The sequence below is a fragment of the Pseudochaenichthys georgianus genome, chromosome 7, assembly GCF_902827115.2.
Source record: "Pseudochaenichthys georgianus chromosome 7, fPseGeo1.2, whole genome shotgun sequence".
Taxonomy (NCBI): domain Eukaryota; kingdom Metazoa; phylum Chordata; class Actinopteri; order Perciformes; family Channichthyidae; genus Pseudochaenichthys; species Pseudochaenichthys georgianus.
This window is the reverse complement of record NC_047509.1, coordinates 3,898,471-3,912,278: the sequence shown is the minus strand read 5'-3', so window position 1 is coordinate 3,912,278 and position 13,808 is coordinate 3,898,471. Positions and strand designations below refer to the sequence as shown.

At 41.3% G+C, this 13,808-nt stretch overlaps 1 long non-coding RNA gene across 1 annotated transcript; it reads right to left on the bottom strand.

Moving 5' to 3' along the window:
• Window positions 1-12,453: 12,453 nt before the first annotated feature.
• On the bottom strand, window positions 12,454-12,901 carry LOC139434076 (uncharacterized). Its single transcript, XR_011643487.1, has 2 exons — window positions 12,707-12,901; window positions 12,454-12,587 (listed from the first exon to the last, which is right to left on the bottom strand). It is a non-coding gene; the product is annotated as an uncharacterized lncRNA (long non-coding RNA).
• Between the last annotated feature and the right edge of the window lie 907 nt (window positions 12,902-13,808).

Sequence of the window (13,808 nt, the reverse complement as noted above, 5' to 3'; positions counted from 1 at the left end):
ATATGGGAGTGACAGTGGTTAACAACTATCTTGTGTTGAGAAGAACAAATATCATTTTAATTTGATCTCCAAATAGAGTTAAAAATTACAACACATTGGGGTTAAAGTACCTACTCTGCAAACATAGTTAAATGTACACTATGTGGTGTGGACCCATTGACACAAAGTGTTGAAATCAAATCTGAGTGTTAATTTGGGTATGCTGATTTTGCTTTGATTTAACATTCAAATCACTCTGTTTGCATAAAGTGAGCAAGGTCAAAGCAGCACAATGAAACAACCCGGAGGTTAAACCTGGAACAATACGCATGTTCTCTTCGGATGAGATCAACACTGTCAAAATACTACATTAAAGGTAAACATGCATATTGTGATTATAATCAGGAACAGGTACTCAACGTATCAAAATGAAAGGTAATCAATACTGGCTCCTTAAGTCTATATGTTATGATATCATTTGTATCACCCTGTAATAATTCATTTTGTATTCACAATGAACTGTTAACAGTACTTTACTATAAAGATGTTTTACAGTAAAACAGCTTTACTTTTGGTTAGAGTTTAACACTGTAGGGATGGTATGATATGCATGCAAAACTAATCTCAAACACAAGACACAGCAGGGCAGGGCAGGAAGGACACCAGAGCCGTTTCTCAGTTCTCCAATACAGAAATAAAAAGGGTTTTGTTTGAAGATCTGTTTAGCTCGCTAGCGTCAGGAGCGTTGTGACTACTAGTGGAGCACGTGCGTGAACTGCGAGCGCCAGCCTTGCAGCGGCGAAACTGAGGCTCCGTGGTAAACTGTGGTAAAATGACTCACTAAAAAGAGCCGGAATTCCCATCACTAACGTAAAGAGATAGTATCTATAAGGGACGGCTCAATTAAAAAGAGACGCCCGAGTCTTTCTTCTATTCACGAATAATCACACCAACAGTTGTCTCCTTCTCTCCAAGCTGCTTTCTGATGGTCTTGTAGCCAATCCCAGCCTTGTGCAGGTCTACAATCTTGTCCCTGCGGTCCTTAGATAGCTATTTGGTCTTGCCATGGTGGAGAGGGTGGAATCTGATTGATTGATTCTGTAAACAGGTGTCTTTTATACAAGTAACAAGTTGATATTAGGAGTACATTCTTAAGGCTGGCGTCCCGAAATTAACACCAGATGGTCACACGAATATGGAATTGTGAATTTCGCACGAAGATGGCCCCGAACTTGGTCAACAGCCAACAAGCAACAGCTGAAGCAAGTATGATGCCTACAGAAGGCCACACACGAAAAGATGGTAGACTTTACTGATGATTTAGAATGTAACCAGACTCAATGTAAGAGCTTGTGCCTCTTCGGGGGGTGCTAACATTTAAACATACACGTTATTCTTTACTATCTCCATCTTTATATTTAGAAGATATTACTTATCTTCGTCATGTTGTTTCCGTAGCAACAACAATTTCCTGTCAACAGCGTAAACTCGCCTTCAAAATAAAAGCATCTAAATAAAACAGGAAGTTAAAGGTGGGGTATGTAATTTATTTCAGATTTTTTTGTTTGTTATATTCCATGGAATGCTCTTAACATCCCGATAGCAATGAATATATGAAATGCTTTGACAATAAATAGATAAACAAATGTCATCTGTGGAAGCTGTTGCGCTGTAAAAAGCACGACCAATCATCTGAGCCGGCCCGGCTAAAGTAACTGGATGGCCTACCTGCCTGTCAGCCTTCCACCTGGGCACAAACTTATCTCGTGCCCTCATTGGTCATGCTCCTGTTTCACCTGCTTAACAGGTATCATCACTGCTACTGTAACGACTGAATGAACACAAGTGTACTCACTTTAACCGGTTTGATGCGTGACACATGAAATGTAGGGTAGGCCCTCCAGGATCGAGGTAGTCGAAGCCGCACTGCCACAGGATTGATGACCTTGGATACCGGGAAGGGACCCACAAAACGAGGAGCCAGTTTGCGAGACTCCACTCGAAGGGACAAGTCTCGAGTAGAGAGCCACACACTTTGTCCAGGTTGGTAGGCAGGAGCAGAGATACGTCGGCGATCGGCCATCTTTTTATAACGGGCTGAACTCCGTAGTAACATCTGTCGGGCCCAGCTCCAGGTGCGATGACATCGGCGAATGAGGGCATGGGCAGATTCCTGGAGCACCGGAGTAGCAGAGCGTAGTGGATCGAGATGTGCCACCAGCTGCTGGATCTGATTTGCCAGCTGGAGAACCTGGCCGATGGAGGACTGTAAACCCTAATGACGCTCTGACAATTCTCTTACTCCCTGGCAGACAGCGGTAAGTTGTTCATCTTGCAGGTTAAGACGAGCCCCCTGGAATTGAATAGCGGTCCGCAAAATCTCAGAGTCGGCTGAGTCCATGGTTCTGGCCAGTTCGTACTGTAACGACTGAATGAACACAAGTGGAGGACTCAATAGCACGACTCAGAGACAGAGGCTTAGGATGCAAAAAAGGTCTTTATAGCCAAGGTTCGGTACACGGGAGATCAGTCAATAAGGCTAACAAAACAGACGAGGAGTAGACAGAGACCGGGTCAGGACACGAAGCTGGGTCAGGTACACGTGGAATCAGATACTATGAAAAATACTGCTGGAATGCTTGGAATAACTAAGACGAACTGGCACTGAAGGGAAAGTGAATGCAGACTAAGTAGGCAGAGGGAGAGATGATAATGGGGCACAGGTGAGGCTAATTAGGGATGGGAAGCAGGTGGAGTTCAATCAAGGGCAGGAAAGCTGAGACTGAAATGAGAGAAACCACAATGAAAACAGGAACAATAACAAAAACATCAACAGGCTGGCTAGGCCCTTACAGCTACTGACTTCGATTGAGCATTTGTGATTAATTGTGATTGAAGCTTTGGGAGTTACACATGCCTCTGCTCTGTAGAGTTGCTCAGGGCTGACTGACGAAGATGCTCTGAGGCTGGCCTTTTATACGTCCACGTTACCATGACACATGGGAAACGCTTGAGCTACTCAAATTCGGCTGTCTTCGCCGATACCGTGGTCCCATCTCGATGTCATTGTACTATAATACGATGACTACACGACGGCATTGCGAGGGCTTCACGTAGTCGTGTTGCCTTCCTAAGACAATCGGGCAGCTTCTTGTTTCCTTCGTATTGTCTTCGTGAGGCGAAAAATGCCCGATGGCACCGATGATCACACGAAGGAAACGACACGATTTGACAAGATGCCCTCACGATGGCCTTACGAAGGGCAAAATGGACACACTAATTCAACACGAAAATGAACCTTCGTAAGGTATTTTGGAATTTTTTTGGCATGCCAAAGATTTTGCCACCGCTCACGAAGTTGCTGCCGGATCCTGAGAAACTCCACCGGCGGTCATACGAAGGCTTAAGATGCCCTCACGAACGGCCCGATGTCGTTACGATCAGAGCCGAATTTGAACATTTCCTTTATTGTGTGTCCAACTTATTTTCCACAACTTAATGCAAATTAATTGATATCTCTTATATGATGTACATTTATGGATATCCTTTTTTATATTCTGTCTCTTGTTAGTAAAATAAACCTACCATTAAAATGATAAACTGTTAATTTCTTTGTAAGTGGTTAAACTTACAAAATCGGCAAGGGATGAAATAATTATTTCCTCCACTGTATTTGAGTTCGGACAAGAGTGGTGGAACGAAAGGCAGACTAACTTTTCCATCTCTAGATCCATGTCTCTGGCATGGCTTGATATTCAAGATTGAGAAATAGAAATTATAAGAAAAAATAGTATTTGCTTCATTGTTCTTTATGTTTTTTTAGTCCAGGTCTAGTTTAATAAATAATGGCATGAGAATGAGCAGTCCACCATCATCCCGGTTCCCAAGAAAACAGGATCTCAGGATTAAACGACTACAGACCCATCGCCCTGACCTCTGTGGTTATCAAGTCCTTTGAGCGCCTTGTCCTATCACACCTAAAATCCATCACAGACCCCCTCCTGGACCCCCTGCAGTTCACCTACAGAGCCAACAGGTATGTGGACGACGCTGTCAACATGGCCCTTCACTTCCTCCTCCAGCACCTGGACACAGCAGGAAACTATGCCAGGATCCTGTTTGTGGACTTCAGCTCTGCCTTCAACACCATCATCCCGGCGCTGCTGCAGGACAAGCTCAGCTGCACGTGCACTACTCCAACTGCAGGTGGATCACAGACTGTCTGACAGGAAGCAGCACGTGAGGCTGGGGAAACACGTCTCTGACCCCCGGACCATCAGCACTGGTTCCCCTCAAGGCTGCGTTCTTTCCCCTCTGCTCTTCTCCCTGTACACCAACAGCTGCACCTCCAGTCACCAGTCTGTCAAGGTCCTGAAATTCGCAGACGACACCATGCTCATCGGACTCATCTCTGGTGGGGACGAGTCTGGGACCATCTGGTGACCTGGTGCAGGGACAACCACCTAGAGCTCAATGCTCTCAAGACAGTGGAGATGGTTGTGGACTTTAGGAAGAACGCAGCCCCACCCGCCCCCATCACTCTGTGTGACTCCCCAGTAACTGCTGTGGAGTCTTTCCGCTTCCTGGGCACCATCATCGCCCAGGAATTCAAATGGGAGCAGAACATCTGCTCCCTCAACAAAAAGCCCAGCAGAGGATGTTGTTTCTGAGGCAGCTGAAGAAATGCAACCTGCCAAAGACAATGATGGTGAACTTCTACACCTCCATCATCGAGTCCATCACCATCTGGTACGCTGCAGCCACAGCCAAGGATAAGGGCAGGCTGCAGCGTGTCATCCTCTCTGCAGAGAAGGTGATCGGCTGCAATCTGCCATCCCTCCACGACCTGCCCGCCTCCAGAACCCTGAGGCGGGCAGGGAAGATAGTGCCGACCCCTCCCACCCTGGACACAAACTGTTCACCCCCCTCCCCTCTGACAGGAGGCTGCGTTCCATCGGGACCAAAACCTCTCGCCACCTGAACAGTTTCTTCCCCTTCCCTACCGGCCTCTTAAACAAGGCCCGGCCCCCCACTGACACTTTACCTCAGTCATAACGCAGACTCTATACGCATTACATGAATGCACACTATGTTCAAATATTGCTTACTGCACATAATTCGTATTTTATATTCTATAATTCACTGCATTCTATTTCGCTGTAAATTACTGCTTTAGTTTATTGCTATCTATCCATATTGTTTTACAGTGTTCTTAATATAGTTCGCTATCTGTGTAGTTTTTTTAATTGTTTTGTTTTATATTTTATGACATCAAGTCAAATTCCTTGTACATGTGAACCTGCAATAAACCCGTTTCTGATTCTGATGTTAGTTGCTTACAGATTTCAGATAAAACATTCAAATCACTCTGTGTTTGCATATCGTTAGTAAGGCTGAAGCAGCTCAACAATCGATCAACTCCGAGGCTAAACCTGACAATACATCTGTTCTCCTTGGAGATCCACAACACTGTCAAAATACTGCATGAAATGAGTAAAACACCTCAATCAGGTGACAAAACAAACCTTAAATACCTGTGCCATAGGGAATCGTACAGCGACACCCTATGGCACACACAGTGAATAACACCCAATTGTGACGGCCCAAAACCCAAACATGAAGTCTCATCTCCGGCCCCTAAGCGACAGGCTAAAGTAAATGTACTAAGTTTATACAGTATATATGTTCACTTTTTACTTTTTTGTTTACTGTGTCTGTACCTAGGTACCCCTGATGTCAAGGTGTTGTGTGTATATAATGTTTGATGTAAATATATATTTTCTTGAATAAAGGAGAACAAATATCTATATATCTACATTGAGAGTCAGTTGGCTAAAAAGTGTCTAAAATCAGGGAAATTACCATTCTGGCCAATAACCAATAATCCAAGATGTGAGAAATCATTGAATAAATAATTCAAATAAATAATCTCTTTATTGGATATAGTTTATTCTGCATCGTGATTATCTTTTTAAAACAGAATATTACTTTCATGATGATACATGACAAAAAACAACATCACATCTTATAATAATAGTTAAGAAACTGGAACCAGCGAATATTCAGCTTTGTTGCCAGAAGGGTAACGTAAAACAGTTATAGATAATTTAAGGACATTTGCTTCAAGTTTATATCCTTAATAAGGATGAAAATAATACAATTAATTATTTTCTATTTTAATTATTTGAAGACATCCTCACATTACATACATGCAACGAAAACGGATATGTAATTTGTTTAAAAGTTAAAGGTAATCAATTTTATTTAATATCTTAATTTATAATCTAATAATATCTAATCTATCAAATGTCACACAAAAGAGTAAAATGCCGGTTATATATCCCACAGCCAGAGGGAATTAAACCCCGAAGAGATTCAGTTTATGACCACATAGCACAGAGAAAAGCATTACATCTTCATATTCTGGAAGCTGATTCGCCAATTTTAGGAACATATCTTAAAGTTTGCATCCCTAAAGAAAAGGAGCAATAAACACAATGTTTAACTCAATTGAAGATATTAATAACAGTGAGTAATTGCTCAACACATTTTTAGGATGAAATATAAGTTTCAAATGAAGAATTAAATTGTTGTATGAAATGACTTTAAAGATGCATTAGAGGTCATCATGTTAATTGATAATAGGATTTCCTGGAATTGCCCTCTATTAAATCTAATATTATTTTAAAATGTCTTATTATATTTTATCTGAAAGAAACATATAAAAAGTCACAAAATAGGAAAATAAATCCAGTTTTTCGCAGGTCAAGCAGATACATGAACATTTACACCCCAAACATATTAACTTCAAAACCATATAGAAAACATTACAACCCTTATCTTATCTCACTACTGATAGATTATTCAGATCATTGTTGCAGCTGAATTCTGTAACACGAGGACTTTAAGGAAAGAAATGCACTTTTCTCTGATAAAAATCACACACAGCAATTCAGCTTTAGAGCACATCCCTCTTCTCCTCCTCCTCCTTCTGGAAGACTTGTCCATCCGGCTGCTTCCTCCAGGCCACTTGGACGTTGTCGTCCAATCCCTGGGCCCTTAGGTTCTTTTTCGCCTGAGACACAAAAACTCATTATCGTTCCAGTAAAAACAGATGATCTCTCTTTAGCTCACTCATCTGAAATGGTAGCTGTTCCCCTTATGTCTTCCAGTGTGAAGGCTGACCTCAGGTTATGGAATAGTATTTGTACATGTTCCTAATGCATTTGGTGGCATGTGGCTAAGTTTCTGCTCTTTACTTCTGCACATATTTACACGTCTTCTTACTAAATGCTTGGGTCCTGTTATTTGTGGCCAAAGTATTGAAAGTATAATGGATATAGAATTTCATTCATGGTCATCTTGGTCCATTTCATTCGTATTGAAATTAATTTACGTTCACTTTGGTTGAATTAATTATTCTTTAATAGTTATGTATGTGTTTCCTACCTCTTTCGTCTCTTGTTCTCATGTCATGTGACTTTCCTTTCTGGTGATGTTTTTGCATCAAAGTAGAAAACATGATTTACCTCCACCAACATCGCAGCCAGAAAAGCGGGGTCGTTCAGATCCACACCGTTTGGTTTCTGCACCCTCACCTTTATCACTTGCATTGAAACAGGCACAACAGCTAGAAACACAAACAAACTTCATCAGTCACAACGTTTATGGTGTCTTCTTTTTCAGCAGACTCAATATCATCACTTGCTTTGACGTAGCTGTGAATGTTACTCACGTCCGTAGCAGATGAATGGTTTCTCCAGGCCACAGTCCAAGTACTCCCATTTTCCAGAGTTGTCGAAAGCTGCAGCCACACAAACCTCGGAAGCACTGAGGTCAGGTTCATTTGCTGCCCAGTACTTGAAGGAGGAGTTGCTTCCATCGGACCACTTCCAGGAGTCTCTGTAAAGGCCCATCCAAAACCAATCATATGCAGGTAACAGATCAACAATCTGCTGGCTCTCCGCCGGGTTTCTCACACTGGCCAGGTCTGTGTGGTGTTCTCTGCAGTAGCTCTGGGCCTCAGTCCAGTTCATGTATCTCTCAATGAGAACAAATGCTGCATTCGGCCCTGAAAATGGACCCCAGAGAAGCTGAGTAGAGGCACCACGACATACAGCCTGACATCAATGCCACATCTCTGGTGGTATTGATGCCTTTATAATATAAAATATTACATTTAAATCCCACAAATGTGTACTTTTTTTTTTTTGTATGTGGAATATTCAGATATTTGAGTAAAAGCAGAAGTACAACGATGAGAAGATACTGTGTTAAAGCTTCATTCAAATTATATTGATTCTATATTGTTCTTATTCTGTTTAGCACAGATGTATAAGATGTAAAACGTACCTAAAAAAAGTTTGCAAAAATGTGTATATATACATAATTTCCTTTTACGTTATCATTTAAATGAAACCATGTGAGAATTTGAGTGAAAAGGGAAATGTCTTTAGTGGAACTGCTAACAAAAGAAAAAAAAGTCACAAAGAAAAAAGGTTGGGAACCGCTAGTTAGATAAAGATCAATGCATCGTATTTCAGAAGCTTAAAATATGATTTTAAATGTGTAATATTAATTTTAAGTTTATATTCTTACCTGTGACATCAAAGCAGATCGCCTGGAGGAGGTTATTACAATCATAATCAAACCATGTTCCATAAGAATCTAAAGATGTGCATTGTTCATCGTGCCAGTTGCTTGGTTCTCCAGTCTCCCATGGTCTGAACTCCGTCTCCCCCGGTCCGTAGAAGCTTGGGTCTGACATCGACCACCTCCAGGTGTCCCGGTCATCGTGCAGCCCTATCAAGGCTGACTGAAAGCAAGACATTGTTATAATGATTACATCCTGTTGAAGCTTTTAAAGCTGCTGCTTGAGAACATGTGTATGTTTAATAAAGAGAAGGTTTGCCTTTATGAGACCAGCCTTGGTACGTGGTGATCTAAAGGGAATCCCCTCAAGTCAACATTCCTTCACAGCCTTGTTACTCTGAACCTCTTCCACTTTATTACAGGGTTTCATGCTATAGCTTTGGCTTAAAACATTTTCAACTCTATTCCCATAGGACTTTAAAACAGGTTTAGCTTTCTGTGATAATCACTCCTTTTTAAATTTAACTCTAAAAGAAATGTAACTCATTTGAATCGAAAGACAGAGAAGAGTGACCTCACTTGGTTGTGTTGGCCTGCCATGTCGTTCAGGAGCTTCACGACCTCCATGCTGTCTACAGTGGCCAGGTCTGTGTGTTTCTCTCTGCAGTATCTCTGTGCTTCAGACATGCTCTTTGCTTCAGCAACAAAATGGTACTGACGTTCAGCATGTGAGGAGACAGCGCTCAGCCCTGCAGAGACACAGACATTAATTTAGGCTATAACTTACATTTAACTGTAATATGGCGCATCAATATACATTTTGACTTCTACTTCAAACAATTCAGAGTGAAATATTTAGCTTTCAGCTGAACTTCATTTAGTTGTTTTTAAGCAAGTATACCTTTCAAACAATATAAAAGGTGTTAAGAATGCAAAACAAGTAATTGTCAAATATAATCAGAAATGTCTTCTCTAGTTATTTATCTCCCCACCCCTCAGGTTTACATGAAATAATCAATAAAGACATGAAAATATATCCAAATATCTAAAACACTTGCCTGCAGCTGCCATGCTCAGCAGCAGAACTACGTCCATCGTTGTTTGCTCTCTGACTGCAACTGTTGTTACAGCTCATAGTGTTTCTCACGAATGTCTTTGAGTAAGCTATTGTCATCTGACTTCATGCAAGGTCAGACGCAACAGATGTTTGCATAGGCAAATTGCTCGGGTTATGTTAAATACAGGACCCAGTCGCAGAAAATGACTTGAGAATCAGAATTCTGAAGTAGTTTTACACATATGAGGAAATAGCTTTGGTTTATGTGATGCATACAAAGACGAAGAAAGAACAATATGTACGTAAACAAAATAAAAATAGAACTGTTATAACAGCTATTTAAAAAAACGTTCAAAAGAAATATAATTCTCTAAGAAACTGTGTACAGTCAAATGTAATAAAACATAAAAAATACTATTATATCCAAAGTGGAGAGATGTGCTGATAAAAAAGAGGTAGTGTGGAGAAGAAATGTGCACCACATTTGTAGGATTCGCACGATGTGCCTTAATGTAATACATAATGTTTTTCTGGGGTGGGTAGAAGTCAGTGTCCGTGGGGGTCCCGGTCCTTGTTGATCAGACCGGTAGCAGTCTGTATATTTAAGTTATATTTATTTTTATTCATGAATGTTCCATTCAAAAATGTTATTAAAAAGGCATGTACACCATAAAAGATGACTATTGAGATCTATTGTCAGGAATGTTAGTGTTATCAAATAGTGAATTCTACTGCAGCAGAATATTGCAGTAGAATTTGCAACCCGCACAGTGTTATATTTTCACCGCTCAGTGTCAGTAAATATTTTGCAGTTAGTATTGGACTACAAGATAGATGCAAGCCTGTACAGGTAGAGTTATTGAAAGCATAAATGAGTCGGTTGGGTTCTGGAGGTGTGGTTACAGCAATTGTGCTTGGTTTGCGTGGCCTGGGCCTGGTGGTGGGGCCCAATGTGACATATTTTCATGGGGCCCAAAATCCCTGGCGGCGTCCCTGCTCGCAGAGACGGCATTTAACCCTTCACATTCCAACAGAAACTGAACAGGCAGATTCGAAGGATTTCTTTCTTTGGAAATGTTATTTGAAATACAATTAAATCAAGTTATTTTGGTAAAACTAATGAAAAATATAACTAAAATAATATTTGAAAAATATATATTTAAAAATAAATGTTTAAAAAAAATAATTCAAATATTATTTTTTTAGAATATCTTTGGTCCTCAGAGAGGGCCTAGACTGGGGTATGATTCTCGCTTCGGGTGCGAGAGGTCCTGGGTTCAAATCCCGGACGAGCCCAGGATGTCTTCAAAGATGTGGAACAGGTTAAGTTTAGGTAGCAAAAAAGGTTTGTTGGAAGCAATGTGTACTTCACAATTTCAACTGCTAGAAATCTAGTGATGAATTGGGGCAAATAATGATCAAAGCTCATCTTCTGTGTAGAGAAGCCATCCATTTTCATCCAAGCTTTGTTTATTGAGGCATCATGCAATGAATGGAAAAGTGTTTTGCGATGTCTTTTAAGAAGGCTATCGTTGGTAAGACCAAGAAATAGCCTTTTGTCATGGCTCGTTGGTCTAGGGCAGTGACCACCAACTGGCGGCCCGCGGGCCACATCCGGCCCGCCAGACATTCTCATCCGGCCCGCACGACGGGGGTGACTGTGGCGTTAGCTGAGTGGTTACTGCGTTCGCCTCTCACCCATTTTTTTTTTTGTGCAGTACCGGAGTCCAACAGAGAGGCAGCAGCTGCGGGACAGTAGACTGCGTACTGCGAAACCTTCCCTGCATTAAAGAAGAAGTGACACTTCGTTGTGAACAGCGCCATATAGATAGAAGAGTTACGACAACGGAAGTCCAAAAACGGTTATCGTCACGTGGTTCATGTAGACGAGGATCGTTCCCCGGAAGTTCATGGCGGGCAATGTGAATGCATTGATAACAGGAGATAGAACTACGATTTTTGGTAATTATTAGTGAATAAAGGTTTTGATTTGCAATATTTATACAACAAATCGATATGTGTATGTATTTACATCAATATGTTTTCAAAATAAAATCGAATTTGCTAATATTAAGTGATAATATTAGGATTAGTGTGAACAACTAGTTTACATGTTACTAACAGTGCCTTGGTCAAAGAGCCTGTTGCTGTTTATTTATAGCTTGGAATTCTTTCAAACCAATATTATCTTCTTAAACTTGTATGGTAGTCAGGAGCATCACTTTCTAATGTTTATTGATACATTTAGAGGGAGGGGATCTAAAGTAATGCTTTAAAATTCAGATTGGATTCATTTCTACCATTTTCTTAAATTCATGGTAGTTTCAGTAATCCCATGGTAACTGAGGACAAGTTATCTAAATGACTAATGTCGTCTTTATGGCTTTCAGAAAGGACAGGAGACCGACAGGTGACTATCAAAGGACTAGCAGCAGCAGCAGCAGCAGCAGCATGATGATGATGATGATGATGATGATGATGTTAAATGTGTTGTTTTAGGAACATCCATTGCAAATACATGGAATTCAATAAACATTGAATAGCATATCATGCATTTTGTCGGTGCCTTTTCCTCCGTGTTGTCCTGGTTTGCTGTGCTGCCTCCTAGTCGCCACCATGGTTTGCTGTGCTGCCTGGGGATGCTCAAATCGCTCAGAGAAAGGAGTACGAATGTACGGCTTCCCCACTGACACAGAACGGAGGAAAAATGGCTGACTCAAGTCAGCAGGAGCAATTTCACGACCAACAGCAACAAAATATGTGATGTACTTATATACAAACACTGCATTTGCACTTTTTCACAAAACGAAAACCAGACCATTGGGAGAGCTTAATGTTTTGTTTAATACAAAAAAACAGGGAAAGGCTTGAAAAACACTGAGAGTTGAGACTCAGGGTGCAGGGTGAGGGTCTCAGTGCAGGTATTCAGGCTCCATTGAACCCCCCTCTGGTTCTTGTGCTGAAAGAGGGAGTAACAGACAGGAGAAAGGGTTATACACACACAGCACACCTATTGGATGGGAAATGCCTTGGGGAGATAACGTGTTTACTTATATAAAACAGTAGTATTAAACTTACCTTGTGTTTTCACTCTCACTTAAGTCCCTCTCCCTTTGCCACCAATCCAGAATCAGCTGGGCTGCAACATTATACAGACAGGTAATAATCAACAGAATCACAAGGACACAATATGGCTCTGCTAAAAACACTCACTCTTACACGCACCAAAGTTATATTTATCTAATATTTAACTCCCTCCACCCCCGCATACAATCCCGTTTAGAAGCCCCTCTTCTCTAATTCAACATGTTGGACGAAATGACATTAAGAGAACGGAATTTACAATTAAAAGGCTGTTCAACGTGTGTTGCTAACTTGCTTCGGTATGCTAGCTTAATCTGTTATCTGTAAACGTTCCCTAAATCTACTAATTTAGGGATAATCCACTGACATCCTTTAATACACATGTTCATTTGAATCAGATGTACTGATAATATCCGCAATATAAATCTTTAAACTTCTTCTTACCTTTAAAAGTCCGTCACGAACGGTGTATTATGCTGCAACTCCACAGCTCTGCCAGCCTTGGCGCTAACTTCCGGGGAACGATTGAGAGGCTCCACGATCCGCCATTGCTGTAAAAAAGTGGTCCATTGGAGTGAACGGAGATGTCGTAACTCTTCTATTAAATGGCTCTGGTTGTGAAGAGTCTGCTTTGTGCACTCCGCGCAGCAGTAGCCCCGCTGCGACGGAGTCCAACAGAGAGGCAGGAGCTGCGGGACAGTAGCCTAGAAGCAGGGTTGGGTTGTAACCTAGACTGGTTGTAACGGAATACATGTAACGGCGTTACGCAGAATATAAAAATCAAGTAGGCTAACTGTATTCAGCTGGCGTTACATTTCAAAAACGAGTAATCTGATTACAGTTACTTTCATAATCCTGAAGTGAATACATTTTGGAATACTTATTGGAGTTATTGGTGGAAAAGTTTCCTCAAAAAATGTAATATTCATTGCCGGCAGAACTGTGTGCACACTGCACGGCGCTGCAGCGTGTCTGTGAGCGAGAGAGAGATGCAGCGTGTCTGTGAGGCCCCGCCCCCGCACGCAGATGAGAGAGAGATCTCTTTTAAAATATATTGAAAGTTAGAAACGGAGATGGTTGGATAACATGTGCAAGA